We start from the raw sequence: 26206 nt of genomic DNA, 5'->3' as shown, positions 1-26206 counted from the left end.
AAAATAGCTGAGTCAATAGAGAGACGATCAGTGGTACCAACTCCTATGTTGTTGTCGGGTGCCGTTGAGTCAATTCCGACTCCTAGCGACCCCATGTGACAGAGTAGAACTGCCCCATAGGGTTTCCTAGGCCGTAATCTTTACAGGAAGGAGCCCTGGTGGTGCAGCGGTTAAGTGTTCAGCTGCCAACCGAAAGGTCAGCAGTTCAAACCCACTAGCCGCTCCACGGGAGAAAGACGTGGCAGTCTGCTTCCACAAAGCTGACAGCCTTGGAAGCCCTCTGGGGCAGTTCTTTGATGTGATGTGGTGAAAGCCATGTGAAATTGTTCACCACAGGTTAGTGAGTAAGCACAAGTAAGCCCGTGCTTACCTTGCGTACTGGGTCATCTGCCCCTGTCAGGGATTGTAAATGTGAAAAGAGGCTTTGATTCTGTAGGAAGGTGCTGTGGGGTTGGAAGACAGACAGATGCCAATCATACCTAGAAGCAGAATCTTTGATGTGGTGAAAAAATGTGAAATTGTTCACTACAGATTAGTAAGTAAGCACAGATAAGCCCGTGCTTACCTTGTTTATTGGATAACCTGCCCCTGGCTGGAAGGCAGCAAATGAGAAGAAATCTCTCATCCTCAGGAAATTGGTTTCTGAGCTGCCCGGTAGAGTGACAGTAATTACAGAGACCTCTCAGAGTGCCCAGCTAAATAAACAGGTTTAATAGCAATGAGCCAGTGGCCTGCCAGGAATCGGGACCCCGGTGTGGACAGGCCGTAAGGCTGCCCCCGAGGAAGCGGGAACCCCGTGTGGACAGGCTGTAGGCTGAGGAAGCAGGAACGTGGTGTGGACAGGCTGTGGGGCGGCCTGCTTCTCCTCTGGTGAGACTAGGCATCCAGGACCCGGGGAGTGCCGAAGATCCAAGTTGGATTCTTTTGCCGGAAGTGCAATGGAAGATGCCTGCTTTCAGCTTCAGGTAGGTCATCAGCCTGGGGAGAATTGCACTCACTAAGTGCCCCAGGGTTCCCCAAACTACCCTGTAGAGCTCCCGCAAAAAAAACTCGCCGTGGAGTCAGCTCCGACTCCTGGTGACCCCATATGTGTCAGAGTAGAGCTGTGCTCCGTAGGGTTCCCAGTGGCTGTGATCTTCTGACTTCACGCACAGCGGAATGAAATGCTGCTTGGTCCCGCACCGTCCCCATGGCTGGTTGCAAATGGAACCGTTGTGATCCACGGGGTTTTCATTGACCGATTTTCAGAAGTAGATTGCCAGGCCTTTCTTCCTAGTGTGTCTTAGTCTGGAAGCTCCGCAGAAACCTGTCCAGCATGCTAGCAACACGCAAGCCTCCACTGACAGATGGGTGGTGGCTGTGCGTGAGGTGCATTGGGTGGGAATCGAACCTGAGTCTCCTGCATGGAAGGCGAGAATTCTAGAAAAGACCCCTCTAGCTCTAGATCTAAATACTCCGCTGAAGAAAACATGTGGGATAGAAGACAAGTTAAATAATTCCATGAGGAAGCAGTCCGTGGAATACAGAATGAGGGGCATCCTACAGGACAGATGTCCCAGTTTTTCTGATAAATCAATGAGATGAAAAAATAAAAAGAGCCTTAAGAGATACATCCACTCGATGCAACTTGCAGAAGTTGTTTGGATCCTGTTTTGAACAAAACAACTGTAAAAGTGCACTTTTGAGACCACCGGGGGAACTTTGAATGTGAATGGGCTAGTGCACGACGCTAAGGAATTCTTGTTCATTTTGTTACGTGTGATAATGGCACTTAATTGCCACCCAACTGACGGTGGTTGCATTTCTTAAGAAGAAGTCTTTATTCGTTAGAGATATGTCACGAAGTATGTAGGTGTGAAGTGACACCCTGTCCAGGATTTGCTTTTAAATATTCAAGCTAAAACAAAACAAAGAGAGAAATAAATGGAACAAGATTGGCAAAAACGTGGCCATCTGTCAAAGCTGGGTGGTGGGGGCATGTGGCTTCATTATACTGTGCTTTCAACATTGATATGGGGGGTGGAGTCCCCGTTCTTGCTTTGTCCCTGGCTGGTTGAGGTCTCCCCATGGGCAATGATGGCTCTCTTGGGAAAGAGTGGGCTAGTTGGGGTCTCCCCGTGGGCAATTATGGCTCCCTTGGGGAGGGGTGTTCAGCTTTCCTCTTCTTCCCTCCATTAGAGGGGACCCCTCAGACAGGGAAGCCATGTCTCCCCTGGCCCTGTCCAGGTAGGGTGTCTCTTCACTCGGCGGTCACCTGGACAGCCACATAGCTCCTGCTGTTACCCTAAGGAGGTCCCGCTTGCTGCAGCTTCCAGTCAATCAAAGTACACGGAGCTGAGGAGAGAGGAAGAGTGTTTATTGCAGGTGTGCGAGCAAGGAGCAAAGAGAAGGTTTCTCAGGTTCTGCTCCTTGAACAAAGGGAGGCAGAGCCTTTTATACCATCTCTCACAAGAAAGTGCATACGAACATCACGGACTACAGAGGGAATGATGGCACGCAGGCGCGGTTAGACAAACTACACGTCTTTTCTTTAGTGGGTAGAAAATGGCGAAGAAGTCCTGCCCTGGGCGGAGATTTTACTATATAATGAGGCTTAGGTTACTTTAGAACACTTTTGAGGCGAGTAAACTGGACTGGTTATGGCTGACTGAAGGCAGAGACTGAGTTACAGGCAGCGCTCAGGGTCTTGATGACAATGGACAGGAGGAGAACGATGTTTGTGGTCTTCTCTGGCAGTGGCTGAGCAGCTGCGGATGGTGCTCACTTCACTGCCCCTCCCCCCATTTCTGTGTGCTTTCCCAGGAAGCCATGGGGACCTCCAGGTCCTCTACACCCCCCTGAAGCTGGAGGATACCGGGTGTTGTGCCCAGTACCAGCTTCTGTGGCTGCTGTGGCAAGTCACCACAAATTCTGTGGTTTATAACAAGACAGATTTATTCTCTTACAGAGCTGGAAGTGAGAAGTCCGGAATCCATTACACTGGGCTAAAGTGCAGGTGTTGGCAGAGCTGGCTCCTTCTGGAGGCTCTTAGAGTCGGCCGGCACTCCTGGGCGCGTGGTGCCCTTCTCCACCTTTGTAGCTAGGGCTGTGGCATCTTCAAGTCTTTCCCTCTGATACCATTATCACATCACCTTCTCTGTCTTCTCCTGCCTCCCTTCCATAAGCACCTTTGTGATTGCATTGTGCCCACCCTGATAATCTAGGACAATCTCCCCATATCAAGGTCCTTAACTTAATCACGGCCCCCTGGTGGTGCAGTGATTAAGAGCTCGGCTGTTAGCCAAAAGGTCGGCAGTTCAAATCCACCTGCCACTCCTTGGAAGCCCCATGGGGCAGTGCTACTCTGTCCTATAGGGTCGCTATGAGTCGGAATCAACTTGACGGCAACTGGTTTTTGTTTTAACTTGATCACATCTCCTTCATGTCATGTGACATATGTACAAATTCCAGGGATTAGGATGTGGACAGCTTTGGGGCCATTATTCTGCCAGCTATAGCCCCCATCCTTTTCATCCAGACCCACTACCCCTTTTTGCCTCCACATGAGGCTGACTGCAGAAGTCTCTGGGCTTAGAATTCCCCAGACAAGAATGAGCACCAGGCTCTAAGCTCAAGGACACCGTACCTTCTGGGGGCACCTGTCAATCTCCCCTCAAGAACTCTCTCACCCCTTCTTTCTGGCGACAGTGCCCAGATGGGTTGGCGGGGTCTGCAGCTCAGCAAACGTCAGCCAGGAAAAAGATCTCCCCGCCTGCAGCCCCTTCTCAACTCTGAAGGAGTCTCTTGGGGTACCACCCCGTCTCCTGGTGTGGTGAAATGAGTTTCTTTGTGTGGTCTTTTGCCTTGGTTCTTTGGAAGAACACTTCGAGAGATTTTTCCCCTAAACTCTGAGGAGTTACCTTTGCCCTAGTTTTCTACCCCAGAAGGTTTATGACTTTTGTCCAGGTTGATTGACATTTCCTGGGTAAGCTGTCAACTTGATGGTTTGACACTTTTGGGTCTAGCCCTGGGCTGCAACCTGCCCTGTGACTGGTACACGCCTTGCAGGGATTGGTCAATATACTATGCAAACGAAGTGACTATTGTTCACTGAGGGAATTGGTCAGTTTGTGGCCCTGCTGGGAGGGCTGTGCCTTGAAATTGACAGAGAATTTGCTTATATATATGCAGCCAACTCCACAGAGGTTTCAGAAAGAAGAAAAGGAGAAGAGCGGCAAGAAGACAGAAGGAGAGAGGAGAGGTGAGGAACTTCCTAAAAGCTGGAACGCAGTCAAGGGTTGTAACACTGAAAATGGCAACAGGCCCAGAAGGAGCGCCGAGGCAGAGCCAGCAGCAACGGGCTTGGGAGGAACCCTGTGGCAGAGCAGGTGGTGATGGCAGAAACCTGCCGGGAGGGATGAAGCTAAGAGAAATGAACAAAGCTGCTCCACTGGCTGTGAGCTGGGTCCGTTGGCAGTGCAGAGGCTCGACAGCAGGGAGGCCAAAGACAGAGAGGTGTGCACAGCTGAGAGACCCGCACGGCTGAGAGAGAGCATGCAGGGCCATGAAACCTGTCCTGAGAGGGCCAAGAGGAGGCCTGCATGGCTGAGAGGGGGTGTGCATGGCAGAGAGAAGGGCCTGCTTGCTTGCACAGCTGAGAGGTGCTGAGAGAGCTGTCCTCCACTGAAAAACGGAGGCATGTGCTCTCCACTTTGGGGGAGCCTTCCAGACTTTGCCTACCTGCTTCTTGATCCTGATCCTGAGTCGCACCCTCTTACTACCTTAGTAAACCACTTAACTGTGAGTCTGGCCTGTGAGTTCTGTGTGCCATTGCAACAAATTATCAAAGCTAGCAGAGAAGTAGAGAGTGCCATGGGTAGGACGATTGGTGTCAGAATTGGTAAAGGGGTTGGAGAATGGAAGCTGGTCTGACCTCCGCCTCATAGGGATCAATCAGCCTTGCGCTGATGGTGATTCTCTCCCCTTCTGCAGTTAGACAGGTTCTGACTACAACCACACTTTATACCTGGCTTGGTGGGGGTAGGGGCAGAGGATCTTGTTGCAAACCTTGTCTTCCCCATAAGGCTGAGGACCCTGACAATGTCTTGCCCCTGTCTTTACAAAGACGGGCCAAATCCAGTGCAACCAGAAAAGTTCCACTCAACAGGACACCAGATGTACCCATAAAACAAGTAATAAGTAACATCTGAGGACAGTGGCAGCTCAATGGTAGAATTCTTGCCTTCCATGTGGGAGACCTGGGTTTGATTCCCAGCCAATGCACCTCAGGTGCAGCCACTGCCTGTCAGTAGAGGCTCACGTGTTGCTAGGATGCTGAACAGGTTTCAGCAGAGCTTCCAGACTAAGACTAGGAAGAAAGGCCTGCCTATCTACTGCTGAAAATCAGCCAATGGAAACTCTATGGATCATAACTGTCCAAGCTGTATCTGATCATGGGGATGATGCAGGACTGAGCAGCGCTTTGCTTCATTGTGCACAGGGTTGCCATGAGTCAGGGCCAAATCCAGAGCAGCTAACAACAATAAGTACACAAAGTGGCACAGGACAGTCAGGTAAGCAAGACAGAGGATTGGCGAGAAAGAAGGTCGGAGAACAAACTCAGCAGGGACCAGAGCTGGCCTGGAAGGGCAAAGTTGCCGAGAGGAGTCTCTGCACACGGGGTGTCTGGAGGCAGAGTTGACCAGGCCTCATCTGGGGTGTGTGTGGGGGACCATGGTGATGAAACAAGAGATCAATCTGAGGGCGGGGGAGCCAGACCCTGGAGGGCCTCCGTGCCAAGTTATTCTGAAATAGCATACGTGTGAAAACATGTGGATCACATATATGCACCTGACCCTGGAGAAAGGTGCAGAAGGACCCACAGGCAGCTGTTGTTTATCTCAGGGTGGACTGGAGCAGAGGCCCTTGGCGGATGCAAATGGACTACTAACCTAAATGTTGGTGGTTCGAACCTACCTGGCAGTGCTGCGGAAGAATGGCCTGGCAATATTCTTCCTTAAAGATTACAGCCAAGAAAACCCAAAACAGTTCTTCTCTATAACACACGGGCTCGCCGTGAGTTGGAATTGACTAGTAACTCTTTCCTTACTAGATGCCTAGGTATTGTTTAACTCTTTAGGATGAACGTGTAATTTATGGGTTGTATTTTTTTAATCTAATGAAGCAGAAATGGAAAGGGAGGAAGAACATCGATGGTTTGGACTTTTTCCTGCGCAAAGGTAGGCGCGGGCTTTTTGAGCAGGGGACCAAGAAGCGCCATGGGAGGACCGGCCAGGCCTGGATCTGATTTCCGCCCCCACCTGTGGTCAGCCGCGCCACCAAGAGCCACCACCAGGGGGCGGGCGCAGATGGAGCATGGAAGGGACTCCTCTAGATTTCGACTGTCCAGTCCACTTTCTCTTCTTCTTCCTGTAGCATCGCCCCTGCTTTAGGAAACTGCCCCTCTTGCGAAGGTTCCCAGTCACAAATAACCCACATCTCGCCTGCTGCGGCCCCTTTAAGGTCGCTTTGGAGGACCCAGTTTCAAGACCAAAGACGACCTTCTACCTGCCGTCTCTATGGTGAGTCCTCACTTCCGGCCGGAAGTGCTTGTGCGTCCCTGTTTCGGCTTTGGAGGGTGGAGGGGGGCGTCGCACGTGCTCTGTTGTGTCCTAGGACAGCCGGTCGCCGGTCCCTGGCCCGCAGGGTGAACGCGGAGCTGTCCTGACCGCCGCTTCCACTGCCACCGACCATACCTGGGGTGTCGGGACCCGCGGGGGGCAAGCACACAAGACAGGCCAGGGTCCCGCGACCCCAGAGACCGAAGGCCTTCCCCACGGGTCCCGGGACCCCAGAGATCTGAAACCCCCGCCCAATGGATCATGGCCTGAGACACCCCGCCGTGGATCCTGGGACCCCCCGAGACCTGAGACCCTCTTCCTCTTCCCCTCCCTCTCCTCCGTGGATCCTGGGAGCTGGGAGACCGCAAGCCCCGCCGCGGGGCCCGGGACTTCCCGGACCGCACCTCGCACAGCAGCTGGGGCTGGGGCGGGAGGAGGCAGAGGAAACTTGGTCAGAAGACAGACACCAGAAGTGGGACAAGGGAGTTGTAGGGGGGCACTGCAGCAGTCAGGAAAGCCTTGGCGCTCCCGACTGGGTTAGCTCGGGTTGCTGGGGCTGGGTGAGCATGGGATGAGACTTTCACCCCCATGGAGTGTGCTGTATTACTCTTTATCTCCAGGGTTTCCACAGAAAACAAGAGCGTCCAGCCTGTGGCGTTTGAATGGAGACACGCAGCGATTATTTCTGAGTGGTTATTTTGGAGATCCAGGTATGTGGAGCTTGGAGACTAAGTGTCCTAGACAGATGGTCTGGGGGGAGGCTCCTGTGTGGCTGAACCTGCCCAGTTGTGGGTGCAGCCTGGTACCTGGCAGCCCAACCCTGACCTAGAGTAAATTCTCAGGAGAAGTTTTCCCTGGGTTTTGAATTTGCAGTAACAGGTGTGAACATTCTAGCAGCAGTTTGATGATCATGTATGATACTGCGAACAGGACCTGCGCCGGAACAAGGCAGTTTCTGCCATTGGTACTGAGGAGCAGGTCATTTTTCAAAATCTGTGTACGCTGTTGATGTAATCTGTTTCCTTCAGTAAATACTTACTGTTGGTTTTCCCAAGTGCCATGCTAAGTGCTAGAGATGCAGAGATGAACAAGACAGTCCTGTTCCCAGGGAGCTGCAGCCCATCTGGGAGACCAGTATTAAATGATCACGCTGAAGAAGGCAGAATTGAAACTGAACTGAATGTTTTGAAGGAAGGAAAACAATCCTTAAAGAATATAAGTCAAGAAGAGCTTAATCAAAGCTGGAAGGCTTCCGTGAGAATGAGACCTTTGAACTGGCCTCTGAAGGATGAGTGGGAGTTTGCTGGGAAGGCCAGGGAGCAGCCTGTGCAAAGGCCCCGTGGCCTAGCAAGTGTGGCTGGTGGAGGAACTGAAAGAAGGCCGTTGTAGCCAGAAAGCAAGGGGGAGAGTGGTGTGGAACAAAGCTGGAAAGGTGGGGGAAGGCCACACCACACAGGGTCTTGTGGCCTATGTAAGGATTTTGGTCTTTGTCCTGAGAACAGTGGGAGGCCCGTTGTAGGTTTCAAACGAGGGCGATGTGCTGAAGTCTAATTTCAAAAGAGCAGCGTGTCTAGAACAGTGTTGTCCAACAGAACTTAATGGAAATGTATAGCCACTAACCGCGTGCTGCTGTTGGGCACTTGCAGTGTGGCTGGTGGGACTGGGAAAAGGAATTTTTAATTTTAACTAATTTAGATGTAAGTGGCCACTTGTGGCTGGTGGCCACTGAGCAGGACAGCCTAGGTCTAGAACGTACCGGGGACAGTGGTGACACCTTAATGAGAGTCATGGCAACAGGTGCCCTTTCGTCCCCTGCGCTCGTCCCTTTCTACATAAGGCTGAGGTGGCCCCTGCTTTGGGCTGTCTCCTCCCTCGTGTTGGTTTTTGCGGAGCGCTGTCTTGAGTCTTGATGTAACCGTTCGTGGGATTTTACAATTTCATCTTCCTGGCTATGGTTTGGCCTGCCTCTTCACCAAGCCGCGTTCTCACCCCTGTGCTGGCTGGGTTGTGGCCGGCACACAGCCTGAGCAGTGACGTCTTCAGCACACTTAAGTACCTTTGACAGCAGTCAGAACGTTGTGTCCTGGGCTTTGGAGGGGGTGTAAAGAAAAGTGCAGGGCCTGCCATTTAGGGCTCAACATTGAGAGAGGGAGATGTGAAATAAGTGCCGTGGAACGGCAGGGTCCCTCAGTGGTGCAAACAGTTAATGCACTCAGCCGCTAACAGTTTGGAAGTTCGGGTCCATCCAGAGGCACCTCGGAAGAGAAGCCTGGCAATGTACTGAAAAATCAGCCGTCGGAAACCCGCTGGAGCACGGTTGTACTCTGACACACGCAGGGTCGCCATGCGTTGGAGTCGACTCGATCGCAGCTCGATAACAGGAAGGAGGGTTTCCAGTGGGATCTGTCAGCGCATGTCACCCCTGAGGGCCCGATTGTCAAAGGCAGGAAAGGCTCTTCCCGGCTGATGAAACCTGGGACAAAAGGCAGGAAGCACGAATGTGGTGGGAGCTTGTGCGTTGGAGCTGTGCCTGTGAAATATGTATGTGGCTAAGCAAAGGGAAAGGAAGTAAAGTAGGAAATAGAGGTTGGTGTTGGGTCATAGGCGGCTTTGAATGTCAGAGCTTGGGTTGTATTATGAGTTTATTAGCACCAGGCTTCTGGGGAAGGCAGGGGGAGACTGTCTGAGCTGTGCCTGAGAGGGTGCCGTGCTGGGTGGCAGTGAGCAGATTGTGAGCTGGGAGAGAAGCGACCGGGTTAGGAGGCCACTGAGGCTGTGCTTGAAGATGGCAGTGATCAGCCCACAGCCAGGGCCTGTGGGCACGGAGCGGGTGGGGGCCGGTAGAAGTAGGCTCACCACGCGCCTGGCCCCAGGGGCTCCATTTCGCATATTCTGGGTAGAAGGTAGGTTTTGGATTTTATATAGAGTATTTCATGGCAGTTTTAACTTCCAGAATGTTCAGACTTGCTGAAGTACAGTAAAAACTGATGAAGTATCATTTCTTTGCAGGTGAGTTTACTGCAAGATTTGGGTGTGTGCTGGGTGAAAACCAGCTGACTCCACGTCTGCCCGAAATGCACATTTTATGGCTTCTGGGTTTGTTTGGATTAACGCTAAAGACACTGTGTTGTATGGACGTAATTAAAAGGAGTCAGATGCCGAGGTGACTTCATTTACTTGGTGGTTTCTATGAAGAGCGTGTGGGGATGCTGCTTGGCGTTTGGTGGTGGGGCCGGCACCCCGGATGTCACTGTGAATATGCGCGGGCAGTCCTTCACATCAGAGAATAGAATTCTCCCCCGACCTGCTTGACTTTTCAATGTTTCACCTTTTTTTTTTTTTAAATTGTGCTTTAGGGGAAAGTTTACAGCTCAAGTTAATTTGTCATACAAAAATCTATACACACATTGTTATGTGACACTAATTGCAATCCCTATAATGTGACAGCACACTCCCCCTTTCCACCCTGGGTTTCCCGTGGCCCTCCATCTGGCTCCTGTCCCTTCCTGCCTTCTCATCCTGCCTCCCAACAGGAGATGCCCATTTGGTCCCATGATTTCTGCTTGAACTAAGAAGCACACTCCTCACGAGTATTGTCTTATGTTTTCTAGTTCAGTCGGAAGAGTGGGCTTCAGGAATGGTTTTAGTTCTGGGTTAATAGAGCGTCCAGGGTCCATGGCTTCGAGGGTCCCTCCAGTCTCAATCAGACCACTAAGTTTTGTCTTTTTACTAGAATTTGAGTTCTGTACCCCACTTTTCTCCTGCTCCATCAGGGCGGTGATTGGTTGTAGCCGGGCACCATCTAGTTCTTCTGGTCTCAGGCTGATAAAGTCTCTGGTTTATGTGGTCCATTCTGTCTCTTGGGCTAATACTTTCCTGTGTCTTTGGTATTCTTTGTTTTCCTTTACTCCAGGTGGTTGGGACCAATTGATGCATCTTAGATGGCCACTTGCTAGCTTTTAAGACCCCGGAGGTGTTTCACCATTTAGATACGTGAAACAGGTAGGTTCTAGGCCCAGCTATTATGAACACAAACTATTTTTTGCACAGGTTTGTTATGCTAAAAGGAGCCCAAGCAAATAAATAAAAAAATTTTTTTTTTTAATTCCACAAGCAGCCTAGAAACCTAGCCAGCAGGAGAAAAGTCCTGGCAATCTGCTCCCGTAAAGACAACAGCCTGGGAAGCCCTGTAGGGTGGTTCTGCCCCGCCACATGGGGCAGCTGTGCGTCAGAATGGACCAATGGCGCCTGACAGCGGCGACATAACTGGGCTGTCAGGCATGTGGTCCCTCCAGAAAGTTGGGAGAAGATGGAACTGTGGTCCTGAACAGTTTACCACAGTTAGTTACCATTTTGGAAAACCACATCGCACACTGCAGCATCGTGGGAAGACAACACGGGGGATGTGGAGCTGGCCGCGCCCCCACTGGTCTGGTTTAGAGCCATTACATTTGCGGCGCTTCTGCACGTGGCTGCGCGCACCTGCCTGGTTCACGCTGTCTTCGTAACGCGGACGTTCTGATAAATCTTTAACGCGGTGTCGGGCTTATCTTACTGTGGACTTGGCCATGCCTGTGCCTCCTTGTACTCATATTTCTGGATGTACTTGTTGACGCCTTGGACTTAACAGTCCCTCGCCCGACCCTCATCTTGTGTGGTTCACCTTCCGGGAGGGTCTGGCCCGCCAGTGTTCGCTGAAAGCCAGGAATGTGGGCTTCGTGGTAGTGGGCCAGTCATCTGAATGAACCCCGGGGCAGGGAGGCCCCACCACCAGCTTCCTCTCCCGGTGCTGCTGGGACGCGCCTGATGCAGCCGCCTTGAGAGGACAGAAACTTAGTGTCTCACGGTTCTGGAGGCTAAGAGCCCACGTCGGGGTCCCAGCTGGGTCCACTCCTGTGGGCCTCTCGGTTCTGGTGACGGTGGCCAGCGTCCGAGTTCCTGTGCTTGTAGACGAACCTCACGTGCCGTCTGTCTTCCCTGGTGTGTGTGTCTGTGCTGCTCTTTATGTAACTCAGGCGGGATCAGGTGTAGGATCTGCCCTACACTGGTACGGCCCTAACTGGAAGTAATCGGCTTGGCCCAAGGCCAACTGGAGGAGCCCTGGTGGCACAGGGGTTAAGCGCTTGGCTGCTCACTGAAAGGCCACTGGTTTGAACCCAACTGCCGCTTTGTGGGAAAAAGATGCGACAGTCTGCTTCCGTAAAGATGACAGCTTGGAAGCCCTGATGGGGCAGATCTTCACTGTCCTACAGGGTTGCTGTGAGTTGGAACGGGTTTCAGGCTGACTGATAGAATCCCATGAACTACTCTGTGACAGGAACTAGACGAGCGTTTGGCAAACCACTGGAAACCGTGGCCTAGCCAGGTTGATACCGCGTTAGCCCTCACAGCCACCACGGGGTTTCAGAAGCTCAGGGCACCTCAGGTCCAGAGATCAGCACCTTGCTCATCCTCAGCCCTCACAGGCAGAAGTGTGTGAGCCCCACTGCTGGAGAGCTAGTGCTCCATTTCAAGTCCCAGTCCACCACTTCCTGCTGTGTGACCTTGGGCAGGTCATTTCCTGTTGGTCCTTGTGAGGACTAAGTAGGTCCCCGTCACAGGCTCAGGGCAGCCCTGGGGCCCAGGAAGTGCTTTAGACATTAGCCGTGTCACCATTATCGTCATTGATGCGTTTCCTCTGATTTTCAGAGAATGTTCCCGGTGTTTTGAGCTGTGAGATTCTGTAGGCTGCTGCAGCGGGGGAGAGTTCTGGGGTCCTAACAGGTGCTGTCTGCAGCAGGCAGGTGTGTCTGTGTGATAGCATGTGAGGGAGCAGTGCACGTTGGGGCAGAGGTGGGAGTAACGGCTGCCTCCAGCCCCGTGACGACTTGTCCCGAAGGGGAAGGTGTGTTGCCTATGTTACTACATCGTGTGAAGGTGTGGTTTATGCTGGGAAAAAAACTGTATGTTGATGTTCCTGGAATAAAGAGTTTTGATCCTCGGTTCCTCATTTTTCCTGCGTGCGTCACGTGAGCTGCTTCCTTGGCGTGACTGCGGGCCAGTCAGTGCCGTGTCTGTCTGTCCTCGGTTCACATGTTCTCCAGGACCTACGTGGTTTCCTGTCCGCCAAGTGCATCAGGGAGCTGGTTCGGTTGGGTCTGATCCCAGCCCCCTCTAAGCTGCAGAATCTGTAGCTTGGAAACTGAATACAGTTCATGTTGACGGAGCCGCTTGTAATTCAAGAGGGCTTCCTCTGTGCACTCTTGACTCCCGTCAACCCAAAGAGGGTGGTGAGTGGCCCCGGGAGTCCACTCGGCTTGGCCTGGGATTCCTTAGGCCCGGAAGAGTCGGTCGAGAGTAGGGAAGTGAGGACAGGGTGAGCGGGATTCTCCTAAGGCTGGGGGCTGAGAGAGCTCCCCCTCCTCAGTTAGCCTGCTCCTCGTCACTCTGGCTTCAGTCTGCGGGATCGCAGGCCACGCGTGGATTCCTAACAGGTAACCCCTTCCCCTTTCCCCGTGACAGCACCCCAAGACAGACGTCTTCATCTTTAGTTCCCCTACACATCCACAGGCGTGAGTGACCGCCAGGTGCTGGGCGCCTGGAGGTGACGGGAGGGAAGCCGAGAATCCGGGAGGAGACTTGGCTCCTCGTGTGTCTGACGCCAGACCTTGAGTGTGGCTTCCTGGAGGCTCCCAGCTGTCCTCTGCTCTGTTCTTCAGTTCCAACTCTGGCCTGGGCGCTGGACTCCAAGGCTGCCCCGGGCACCGGCTCGCTTACCAGCCAGCTGGGTCTTTGAGCTGCCTGTCCTCACGTGGGCATTGAATTCACGGGCCCCCGGGACTCTGCCCTAAATGGAAAGTTAGACTCACCCCGCCCTCCAGAAGTTTGTTCTAAAAGAGCAGATACACCCACAAATGGACCAACAATTTTAAAAAGCCCAAAGAACAAACGTTTAAAATAGGCTGGGCGTATCATGGGCGGCTTAGTGTTTATGAGTTTCGTCCTTAGGGTCTTGTCCAACGGGCCTGCCGTGGCGGGAGCCCAGTCTTTCAAAGAGACGGCACTTAGTAGCCAGGGAGGTAGCGGTGTGTGGTCTTTAAGAAGCGACCCCAAAAGCCTGCGCTAGGAAAAGTAAAAACCCAAAGAGCAGTTTTTAGCGAGTCAGGATTGTGAACTTCTCTTGTCCGCTAGAGGGTGCAGTCCTCCACCAGACCGCGTTCTCTGGAGCGTGGAGCCAAGGTTTTCCTTCTGTCACTTAGCCAGCACCTTATTTCACCAGCGAGTTATGCAGAAGGCGAATCAGCAGGGCTGGGCTCGGCTTAGGAATGTCAGGGAGTCCCAGTGTGGACATTCCTGGGCTGTGTACCCTGTAACGGACAAGCTGAGCCAGGCCCAGAGCCTGCCACGGGCTGCACACTGGGTGGCAGCTCACTGCGAGTGATTTTCTTCCGTAAGGAATTCACAACGCTCCTGAGAACGAGAAGTCCTAGAAGCCAGTGTGTTCAGGGTGTAGAGACATCTCTGGCCAGAAGAACACAGCTTGTTCTTGAAATTGAAAGTTACGCATCAGGACTGAAGAATGTTTGTGTAAAGCCACTATGGTTTATTGTTTTAATAATAGTTCCCATTTGACAGTTTCTACACAAACTGTTCAGTGACATTAGTTACGTTTTTCACAGTATGTCAGTGTTGGTTTTCATTGCGTTCTGTTCTGTTTCCAGTACTCTAGTTTCCCTGCGAGCCAGTACGGTGTACATTGCTGATTGTTATCCGTTAGGAAAGTGCTGTAGAATTGGAAAAAGTTACAATTCGGGAAGTGTCATTTTCCCTAGCGTACTGAATATTCTCTGGTTTATGAGCCTGGTTGACAATTTTCTAGCAGCTTAAACAAATACTTTAACTGAAAACTCACTGCTGGCTAGGCGCTGTGGTAACCACAGGCTGCCGCCAGTCACGGGTTGCCTTGGGATTGATTCCAGCTTATGGCGACCCCACGTGTCAGAGTAGAACTGTGCTCCGTAGGGTTTTCAATGGCTGATTTTCCAGAAGTAGATCACCAGGTCTTCCGAGATGTCTTTGGGTAGATTCGAACCTCCGACCTTTTGATTAGCAGCCGAGCGCATTCACTGTTTGCATCGCTCAGGGACTGCTCAGGGAGCAAGACACGACTCCCTGCCCCCATGGAACGCACCTTCTAGTGGGCGGGGGGGGGGTGGGGACAAAATAAATCAGCAGAATACCTGGCATAGCAGATGGCGCGTGCTACAGAGAAGAGGCAACACGGGGCCAGGAAGGTGCGCCCAGGCAGGCCTGGGATTGCGATTCCGGATTGGGTGGTCAGGAAACGCCCCGGGAGGAGGCCTTTAGCAAAACCCTCATGGAAGTGAGGTACCTCTGGGTGGCGCAGATGGTTAACACGCTCGGCTGCTAACCCGAAGGTCAGAGGTTCGAGTCCACCCAGGGGCTCCTCTGAAGAAAGACCTGGTGATCTACTTCTGAAAAATCAGCCATTGAAAACCCCATGGAGCACAGTTCTTCACGGGGTCACCATGAGTCAGAGTCAACTGGACGGCAGCTTGTTTTCATGGAGGTGAGAGAGTAAGCCATGTGACAGGCGGGAACAACATTCCAGGCAGAGGGAACGGCCGGCAGCACAGCCAGCACATGGAGAGAGGAGGAGGGTGTGTGAGCTCGGCTGGAGGGCGCCGGCGGCCATGCCTTGTAGGAGCTCGCAGGCGAGTGTGAGGCTCTAGCTTTCGCTCAGTAGTGTCGGTAGCTCACTCTTTCGTCTTTTAAGGACCGTTTTTCCCACTAATAGAATGGTTTCCGTTAGAAGAGGGTCCTAGATCTGTGCATAGGGTGAGAATCACCTCTCCCTGGGTGACTGTAAAAGGCTCATGCTCGTCTCTGATGTCCCGAGGAGGCAAAAATCCACTTGCCCTCGCGTTGACTCCGACTCATGGCGACCCCGTGTGTGTCAGAGTAGAACTGTGCTCCACCTCCAGCTGTTTGGTGAGCAGCCAAGCACATTAACCCTTTGCACCAGCCAGAGACTTGGAGCCTATTGCAGTGGCTTAAAACAAGGTGCTGTGGAGTAGATTTTGACTCATGGTGACCTCATGTGTGTCAAGAGTAAACTTGTGCTCCACAGGGTTTTCAGTGGCCGATTTTTCAGATGTAGATTGCCAGGCCTTTCTTCTGTGGCACCTCTGGGTGGACTCCAACTTCCAGCCTTTCTGTTAGCAACTGAAAAACTTAACCATTTGCGCCACCGAAAAACTCTGTCCTGAGGTAAGTGGCGTGGAAGAAAGACATTTGAATTTGACAAGTAAAGTTCCCAGGACACCCCACCTTCACACCATGAAGACCTTCTGCCATTGGCCTTGCTGATGAAGCTGGAGGCCAGAAATGTCCGCCTGTCTCAGGGCCAAGCCCTCCGCTGTTGACTGTTCTCTCCTGGGGTCTCCGGGTCTCCATCAGAGCTCACCCCGTCGTTCTGTGATTGTTTTCTTGCCTGCTTCCACCTCTAGACCGGCTCCTTGAGGGGGGTGCCCTCTACTTACTTGTTATTTCGACAAAGAGTAGATGTGTCTCATGTAAAGCTTTACTTAAAAAATCAAGAAAACTATCCCAAAACTATTGCCCTGAGATAATCTTTAAACTTTAAACCAGAAGTATCCCCTGAAGTCTTCTTAAAACCAAGCAAGAGTTTAGCTTGACTAGTAAAGACTGTCTGCCTTGAGCACTGTGCTCTTTTAAGATCTGTCTCTATGGGATCACACTGACGACAGCAACCGGAGAGGCTAGGTAGGAACCTTAGGGGGCAGGGAGTTGGTGTTTATGGGGGAGGAACAGCTCAGAAGAGGGTGAACGTCCAGCAGACGGAGTTCGCCACAACTGGATGGTGCCCAGCTACCACCACCAACTGCTCTGACAGGGATCACAATGGAGGGTCTCAGAGAGAGCTGGAGAAAAATGTAGAACAAAATTCTAACTCACAAATAAAGACCAGACTTACTGGTCTGACAGGCTGGAGAAACCCCAAGAGTGTGGCCCCCCGGACACCCTTTTAACGCAGTACTCAAGTCACTCCTGAGGTTCACCCTTCAGCGAAAGATTAGACAGGCCTATAAAACAAACAGTAACGTAGTTCAACCACGTATACGAGACTAAATGGGCACACCAGCCCAGGGGCAAGGACGAGAAGGCAGGCGGGGACAGGAATGCTGGACCAGTGGAAATGGGGAACCCAAAGTCGAGAAGGGGAGAGTGTTGACACGTCATGGGGTTGGCAACCAATGTCACAAAACAATATGTATGTTAATTGTTTACTGAGAAACTAATTTGCCCTGTAAACCTTCACCTAAAGCACAATTTAAAAAGAAAATTGAGGGGAAAAAAGTACAAGTGTAAATCTCCAAGTGTAAACATGCCTCAGTGTCTGTAAATGCAAAGTCCAGTCCCCAAAAGAGGAAAGTGTGCAATGAGGGGAAAAGGGTGGGAATAGTCCACACAACTCGAAGAACGTAAGCAGTGTCCCGAATCGCGCATGTAGAAACTGTTGAATTGGTGCATGTTTTGCTGTGTATATTCTCAACAACAACAACAAAATACATAATTAAAAAAAAAAAATTCAGTTCCTGAGTCGGCACCTGCCACATTTCAAGTACTCAGAAGTCAGGTAGCTAGAGGATACCGTATCAGACGGCGCTGCTCCACATCACAGTGGTATTTGACTCAAGCATTTTATCCTTCCTGATAAGTTATTATTATTTTAAATATTTATCTAGTAATACATGTGCATAGTTTAAAAATGAGGTATTCTTGACCTGGATGCTGACTAGCACAGTGCGCCCACTTTGGGTTAATATTTCAGGCTGTGTACTTAGAGGGTTTATACCCTTTTGTGTTTGTAGGTCATTATGTTATACTTCAATAAAAAATCCACCAATGTTAAGATTACAAAAAAAAAAAAGTCTTCAGTCGTCTTTACAGTGTAGAAGCCCGTTTTGGTTTGACGTGGTACAGAATGCATCTCTAACAGCTTTGATAATTCCTCACATCAGTTATGCAGAAAACTAGCTCAGCCTTGCTCATTTAATGGAAGTGGGTCTGTGTGCACCGTTGGGCGGTCACCGTCCCTCGGGGCTGCCAGCTCTGGACTTACCCAACGGTTATGCAACGCTGCTGTCACTGCCGCCACCATCAGCAGAGTGTTTAGCTTTATGGTATTGAATTGAAGTCAGAAGCAGGCTTTCTTTGAACAACAAATTCCTTGTTAAGGAAACAAAGGCTTGGATCTTTAATATTTAACTTCCACCGGAGGCTCTGTAAGCCTCATTCCACATTGTGGGCATCGGCTGTTCCCATGGAGTAGATATTCTTAAGGTCATATTTCCGACATACGTGCCTATTTGACATTTTTCCTGGTTGTCATCTTCTAGCAAGATGAGTTATGGACAGAGCCCCCCATAAACCCTAAGGTATATATCGAGCCCCTTCGCTACCGTATAGTCTTTGTTCCAGATTATTTCACTCTTTTGAAAGGTAGTGGGGGAAGTAAGCAGGAGATATTAAGAAGGCAAAATGAAGTAAAGGTGTCCCTTCCTCTGGTGGTTTCAGATATGTGGAAACACTGGTGTTTCTTTTGGTTTTTAATTTCTTATTAAAGTAGTACAAGCACGTAGCTGAAAAAGTTGTGGTTATTGCTGAGTGGATTCTAACTCACGGAGACCCCACGTGTGCAGAGTAGAACTGCTTCATAGGGGTTTCTTGGCTGTAATCTTTATGGAAATAGATCACCAGGCCTTTCTTCCGTGGTGCTGCTGGGTGGATTCAAACCGCCAACCTTTAGGTTAATCATTGAGTGCAAACCCTTTGCACCATCCAGGTACTGTGTTTAGTGTACGTATGTCCCAAATATTGCACAGGCCATGCTTACACTAATAAATTTTTGCTATCTGAAATTAAAAACATAGCTGGCTGTCCTATGTTTTATCTGGCAACCTAATTCAGTGAGGCCTAAGCTGCTTTTCAGGGCTTTGATCAGAGAGCGCCTCTTTTGACTTTGTCACTTTGCTGACCTACGGGAGACCATCTCTTAGACACTGCCTCGCCCCACTCAGTAGACTTCAGATCCCTCTGTGTTAGGCGCTGATAAATGGGTATTGTTTGTCTGGAACAAAGGGGCACTGACAGTGCTGAATTCACCCGAGCCCGGTGCGCCTAGAAAACAGCCAGGGTTGAGGAAACCAACCCCCCACCCCCCACTTCCCTTTTGTGTTCCAGAAAAAGGCTTACTACAAAGAAACCCCCTTCCCCTCAGGACGTAGGTAAGGCTCAGGGATGCCCCCCTGTTTACCTAAGATTACTCCAGACTGATCAGGGGAACAGAATGCTTGCTAACCAAACACTGGTTAAATTTCTCTCCTTCCCTCCAGGCCCCTGAACTTTGGCCCACCCTCAGCCTGAACTAGCGTACACCACCGCCTTAAGGCCCCTCCTGGGGATGGGCTGGCCTCAGGGCAAAACATTCTCTGATCTGTTATCCCATCAGCCACCCTTTTATTTCCCATCCCTGAGACCTTGTTTACTCCTTCCAACAGAAGTATAACTTTTTGCACAATCCTCCAGACCTGGCAGGTCTTATGCTCAGAACTTTCCTCATGTTGCAGTAATCACTTCCCCTTCCTTTCGTGGACCGATAAACAACATCATGATAAACAGAGAAAAGATTGCCATGTCAAGGATTTCATTTTACTTGGATCCACAGTGTCCATGGAAGGAGCAGTCAAGAAATCAGACGATGTAGTGCACTGGGCAAATCTGCTGCAGAAGACCTCTTTATAAAGTGTTAAAAAGCAAAGATATCATTTTGAGGACTAAGGTGGGCCTGAACCAAGCCGTGGTATTTTCAGTCACCTCATATGCATGCAAAAGCTGGACAATGAATAAGGAAGACCGAAGAAGAATCAATGCCTTTGAATTACAGTGTTGGCAAAGAATATTGAATATACCATGGACTATCAGAAGAACGAACAAATCTATCTTGTAAGAAGTACAGTCAGAATGCTCCTTAGAAGTGAGGAAGGTGAGACTTAGTCTCACGTACTTTGGCCATGTTATCAGGAGGGACCAGTCCCTGGAGAAGGACATCACACTTGGTAAAGTAGAGGGTCAGCAAAAAAGAGGAAGACCCTCAATGAGATGGACTGACAACAGTGGCTGCAACAATGGGCTCAAACATAGCAGCGATTGTGGGGATGGTGCAGGACCAGGCAGTGTTTCGTTCTGTTGTACGTAGGGTCGCTGTGAGTCAGAACTGATTCTACGGCACCTGACAACAACTTCCCTCACAATAATCCTTTCTAAAAAAGGCTCCCCTTACTAAATCCAAGGAGCCCTGGTGGCGCGGTGATTAAGCGTTCGGCTGCTAACTGAAGGGTCAGAGGTTTCAACCCACCAGCCGCTCTGTCGGAGAAAGATGTGTCAGTCTGCTCCCATAAAGATCACAGTGTTAGAGAAGGTCATGGAAGCTTCACAGACACATCTAAACTTCCTGAGAAATCAAATTACTCGGCTGAGGGCTCTGGGGACAATGGTCTTGAGCGACATCCAGTTCAACTGGCATAACATAGTTTATAAAGAAAATGTTCTACATCCTACTCTGATGAGTAGCGTCTGGGGTCTTAAAAGCTTGTGAGCGGCCGTCTAAGAGACTCCACTCGTCCCACCCCTTCGGGAGCAAGGGAGAATGAAGACAACTAAAGACACAAGGGAAAGATTAGTCCAAAGGACTAATGGACCACAACTACCACAGCCTCCACCAGACTGAGTCCAGCACAACTAGATGGTGCTCGGCTACCACCACAGACTGCTCTGACGGGGATCACAGTAGAGGGTCCCGGACAGAGCTAGAGAAAAATGTAGAACAAAATTCTAACTCACAAAAAAAAAGACCAGACTTAGTGGTCTGACAGAGACTGGAGAAACCCCGAGAGTAGGGCCTCCAGACACCCTTTTAACTCAGTACTGAAGTCACTCCGGAGGTTTACCCTTCAGCCAAAGATTAGACAGCTGCATAAAACAAAACTCAGCAGCCCAGGGGCAAGGACCAGAAGACGGGAGGGGACAGGAAAGCTGGCAACGGGGAACCCAAGATCGAGAAGGGAGAGTGTTGACATGTTGTGTGGTTGGCAACCAGTGTCAAAAAATAATTATATGTATTAATTGTTTAATGAGAAACTGTTTGCTCTGTAAAGCTTTATCTAAAGAAAAGGAAAAAAGATTGCAGCCTCGGAGACCCTATGGGGCAATTCTGTCTGTCCTGCAGTGTCGCTGTGAGTTGGAATTGACTCTATGGCAGTTGAGTTTGGTTTTTTGGGTTTTCACTAAATCCAGAGTTGTTTTTATTGGACACTTGGCAGCCAGAAGGCCTGGTTTTATTGGAGTCAGAGGTGAGCAGAGGCCTCTCTGTATTGTGGGGAGACTGGACTTTGGTTTGGGTCTCAGGGCCACCTCTAGTTACGTCCTGCCTGTGACCTTTGCGCTTGCTGTTCCAGCCACCTGGAATGCCCTTCCCTCCTTTTTCTCAGCCTGCTCCTTCCTGATTCACCTCTCACATCTTCTCAGGGAGGCCTTCCCTGCCTCCCACCCTGCAGTAGGAACCCCATCATCACGGCAGCGATCTTATCCGAAGGCATCTTTTTAGGGTGTTTGCTTACTTTTCATGTCTCCTCAACTAGAAGCTCAGCCCCAGAGCTGTGGCGACTGTCCTGTTCGCCCGTCTTCCTGGCGCCTGGGCCAGTGCCTGTGTGCAGTCAGTGTCTGGAGGGAGCCGATACACGCCCGTGACCTAGGGCGATCTGCTCCTCGCCGAGCCCACCCTCCTTCCACCCAGTCCAGTGCCAGCGAGCTCGTTCAAGGAGGTAAAGCTGGCAAAGTGCTTGGCACCTGCTGTTACTATGCGTTGCCCCTGAGTCAGCACCAACCCCACGTACAACAGACCGAAACGTTGCGCGGTCCTGTTCCATCCTCAAGATGGAGACCAAGCTCGAGACCATGTTGCTGCTGCTGTGTATTTTGAGCGCCTTCCAATCCAGGGGGCTCACCTTCCAGCACTGTATTGGACAATATTCTGTTAGGATCCATAGGGTTTTCGTTGGCTGATTTTCAGAAGTTGATCACCAGGCTTTTCTTTCCTATTCTGTCTTCGTCTGGAAGCTCTGCAGAAACCTGTCCACCGTGGGTGACTGCTGGTACTTGAAATACTGGAGGCATAGCTTCCGGCATCCCAGCAACACGTAAGCCACCACAGCATGACGGACTGAACTTGGCACCTAGTAGGCCTGTAATAAATTTACATACCCTCTTCTTTCTATGATACAATACAGTAAAATCTTTGAAAGCCAGAACCTGTGTCAGGTTTCCACCTGACAGAAGGAAAACTCAAATATTTTCCACTAAAAGGAATGATAGAAAAGCAGGGCTTTGAACTAGTTCTTTGTGGTTTGAACCCCTGCTGAGAATTTGCATTTCTAGCAAGTTCCCAGGCGATGTTAACGCTGCTGGTTAGGGACCAATTCTGAGAACCACTAGTAGAGCGGTGGTTCTCAAAATTTATTATAGGTAAGAATCACCTGGGGATCTTGTTAAACTGTAGTTTCAGATTCAGGGTATCTGGGGTGGGAATGCAAATTCTCAACAGGGATTTGAACCAGAACGAACCGGTTCAAAGCCTTGTAGAAAAGTGCTAAGACTGGACCGTGTCAAAGGTGGAAAACTTGTGAGCCTGGAAGAACAAGGCAGTCCCGCTGAGTTCCAGCTCTGAGGTTTCACTGTATCTCCCACTCCCCGGAGTTTAGGAAGCATTCAAATTAAGCTCAAAAGGGTCAAATGAGAGTAGGGTGATAGGGAGTGAAAACCACCGCCTTATTACCTCCTTTTGCTGCCAATCAAGGAAGTCGCCCCCTACTCTCCTTCCCAAGTAAGGGGAAACGAATTACGAGGCCCTGTTCCCAGAGTGAGGAGAGGGGCAGGCCCCGGGTCCCAGTCGAGTTTTTCCTCCTGGCTGCACCCTCAGCTTGCCCGACCATCTAAGCTCCCTCTGGGGGTTTTATGTCCCACCAACAGAATTCCATTTTGTGCAGGAGAGCAGCAGTTTGGGAGTCCCTATAAGAGCCCATAGATCCCCAAGACGTGTGATTGTCCACCACGGAGTCCCGTAGGTGTTGGGGAAAGACAACCAAACAGTGAAGAGTTTTAATGACTTGAGATTCGGTGGTGGAGTGAAGAGTATTTATTCAGCCAACAGCTACAGACCGACAGGACAAAGAAAACGCTGCAAACCAAAAATAGCTTCCACTTACGGGCCACTTGACCTACGCCGAGGCTCTGGTCTCAGTGCCTGGCTCTCATGTCATTTAGCCCGTGGAACAGGTTTCTGGGGCCCGTGTCATTATCTTTACTTTACGGATGGAAAAGGGAGGCACGGAGGTGCTCAGCCACTTGCCCGAGATGTAGGACTGTGAGGGCTGGGGCTGGGGTAGAACTTGGCATTGTGGCTCTGAGACGCGACGCTCACGACAGACAAGAAAAAGGTCTTATTCTTGTGGTAAACCAACCACAGAAAAGATAAAAATATTACAAGTATTTTAAATACCAAGTATCTATTTCCGGTCAATAGTATGGTCAGCTAAGGCATGGGGGAGAGAAGGAGAAAGAGCGGGACTGAGAAAGGTCAAGAAAGTAGGAGAAACCAAAGAAAAACCGAAACCCGCAGAGACCAGAGCGGAAGAGCTCACCCCATTTCACGGGGGTAAACCACGACCTGCAGCCCGTCGACGGCCTTTCATGAGTCCCAGAAATTTCAAGGTGTCTATTTTTACTTTCTTGCTAAATGAGAAAAAAAAAATTAATACAGGTTTATTTTAGACTGGAATTCTAAAGGTTTTACCTGTGTGGAATGATTGAATTGGTCTTCAAGCCTTACTTTGGAACTTACCAGTTTTATCAGCAACCTCTGAAGGTTCTTTTGATAAAGTGACTTGTTGATCAGTCTCAATCTATAATATCTGGACATGACTATTTGGAGTTGACATTTATGTCATTGTTTTCAATCACCACACACACACACACACACACACACAGTTCTAGACTGTTGGGTAAATGTATTGTTGAGTCTGTTTTGACTTGCCGACCCCATGTGATGGTGGAACTGCCCCATACGGTTTTCTAGGCTGTAATCTTTACGGAAGCAGATTGCCACATCTTTCTCCCTCGGAGCTGCTTAACCACTGCGCCACCAGGGATCCTTGGAACAGGAACTTAGCATCTACTCATTTCCAGCCATAAGAGTCACCAGTCTGTTAAACAGTGTAGCAGACTGTTATCTGCTGTACTAAATACAGGAAATGCTAATATCATAATATGCACATTTTTTGAAAGTGGCGTCACAGTTCTCAGGCTTGCCAACGTTTCCTTGGAATGGGCTGGGCTTCCCTGTTCTGTCCTGGTGTGCAGAGAGCACAATAGTTGGAACTGACTGCAGGCAGCCTGCTTTGCTTTTGTCTTGTCATCTTACCCAGAATAGAGGCGTGGACTTGTTTATTTGGTTTTCGCTGGGGAGCGTTATTTGTCTTCCGAGGGGTACGTAAGAAGAGTTCCTGTCTTACAACACAAAGCTCTCAACAGTGATTTATCCGTTGGAGTAATTAGGCCAGTGGACTGAGCAACGGAAGGGAAATACATTCTTGGTTGCCGGGTTGCGGGGGGAGGAAGTGGCGTGGTGTGGGATTGTGAAACAGCAATTGTTTTCACCAGGTGCTAGCCTCAGATATCCTTCCCAGAGCCTTGATCTTGCAGCAGTTAATTATAGATGGCTCTGGGAATAGCCATTTGCCCAGGGTGATAATGATGTGCCCGAGGCCAGCCAGCAGGCTGCGCATGTGGGGTTTTACTGCTGGCAAACCTACTTCTGAGTGAAAGAAGCCTGATACAGCTTTGATACTTAATTCTCAAAATTTGCTACAAATTGGAAGCAACCAGAGACAAAAAGAGGAAATTGATTAAAATGAAGTCACAGCTGTACCGTACAATACTATCCAGCCTTTAAAAATGTTTGTGTGTGTGTATATGTATGCATTTACACAAGTACAGCCAGAATGAGCCTTAGAAGATGACAAGACTTTGTCTTGCTTACTTTGGACATGTTATCAAAAGAGATCAATCCCTGGAGAAGGACATCATGCTTGGTAAAGTAGAGGGTCAGCAAAAAGGAGGAAAACCTTCAACAAGATGGATTGGCACAGTGGCTGCAGCGATGGGCTGAAACATAGCAACGATTGTGAGGATGGCGCAGGACCAGGCAGCATTTCGTTCTGTTATACATGGGGTTGCTATGAGTCAGAACCGACTTGTCAGCACCTAACAACAACATATATGTATACTGTTGCTCTCAAGTCGATTCCAACTCATAGTGACCCTATAGGACAGAGTAGAACTGCCCCATAGGATTTCCTAGGCCATAATCTTTTACGGGAACAGACTGCCACATCTTTCTCCTGCGGAGCGGCTTGTGGGTTCAAACCGCCGACCTTCCAGTTGGTAGCCAAGCACTTAACCACTGCCCCACCAGGACTCCTATGTATATATATGTATATATGTATACATATGTAAAACCAAAGGCCAGATCAGTTGCTGCTGAGTCGATTCTGACTCATGGCAGCCCTGTGTGTGTCAGAGTAGAACTGTGCTCCATGGGGTTTTCAACAGTGGCTGATTTTTCTGAAGTGGATCGCCAGGCCTTTCTTGTAAGGTGCCCCGGATGGACTCAAACCTCCAACCTTTTTATTAACAGCCCAGAGCATTAACCATTTGTGCCACCCAGCAACTCCAGACTGTACAGTATGGTCCCGTTTTTTGTTTAAAATCCCTCTGCAAAGAAAAAGACCTGGACGAGCGCTGTGTTCGCTTCCTTTGGCTGCTGTCACGAATTACACATTTCCAAAAAAACCAAACCAAACTCATTGCCATCAAGTCCGTCCGACTCATAGCAATCCTATAGGACAGAGTACAACTGCCCCATAAGGATTCCAAGGCTGTAATCTTTACGGAAGCAGACTGCTACATCTTTCTCCAGCTGAGCAGCTGGTGGGTTTGAACCGCTGACCTTTCACTTAGCAGCCAAGCGCTTATCCCTTGTGCCACCAGGGCTCCTTTGGACATCTTAGGGAGGCATTATTCTGCCGACCACAGGGCATAGAGTAAAAAATTAAGAATGATCATTTCTAAGAGGTAGACTTACCTCCCACCCCACCCGTTTTCTTACCTGCATCTTCAGAAGTTTGCCGGAGAGCGCGCATACTGCGTCTGAGAGAAGCAAAGTTAAGTCTCTTATGTTTGTAAGACCCGGTCGGTCTACCTCCCAGGGCAGCCCTGACAGCTAACAGCACACCTGAACGTTAGCATGAGGAGCTAGAAGACACTTGAGCTGTGGGCGGAAGAGCAGAAGGTCACCTGTTCTATCACTGCCCCCCCCCCAACACAGCGCAGCCTCCTTACCCAGAAAAAAGAGCTTTTCTGCCTAAAATTTTGGTGAAACTTCACCGTTTAAATTTTGAAATGTTAAA

The 26206-nt window shown here is 50.1% G+C and overlaps 1 long non-coding RNA gene and 1 other non-coding gene across 3 annotated transcripts; both read left to right on the top strand.

Moving 5' to 3' along the window:
- Positions 1 to 6602: 6602 nt before the first annotated feature.
- LOC111820162 (uncharacterized) lies at positions 6603 to 13145 on the top strand. Of its 2 annotated transcripts, none has more exons than XR_002823699.1 (4): positions 6603 to 7309; positions 9609 to 9762; positions 10513 to 10601; positions 10717 to 13145. It is a non-coding gene; the product is annotated as an uncharacterized LOC111820162 (long non-coding RNA). The 2 variants fall into 2 exon arrangements; XR_002823700.1 differs by having other exon boundaries at positions 10714 to 13145.
- On the top strand, positions 7345 to 7531 carry LOC111820188 (small Cajal body-specific RNA 16). The gene has a single exon (XR_002823731.1). It is a non-coding gene; the product is annotated as a small Cajal body-specific RNA 16 (non-coding RNA).
- Positions 13146 to 26206: the final 13061 nt, after the last annotated feature.

The sequence above is a fragment of the Trichechus manatus genome, unplaced genomic scaffold (assembly GCF_000243295.1).
Source record: "Trichechus manatus latirostris isolate Lorelei unplaced genomic scaffold, TriManLat1.0 scaffold00028, whole genome shotgun sequence".
Lineage (NCBI taxonomy): Eukaryota > Metazoa > Chordata > Mammalia > Sirenia > Trichechidae > Trichechus > Trichechus manatus.
The sequence above is the reverse complement of the archived record's forward strand: the minus strand, read 5'-3'. Positions and strand labels throughout refer to the sequence as shown.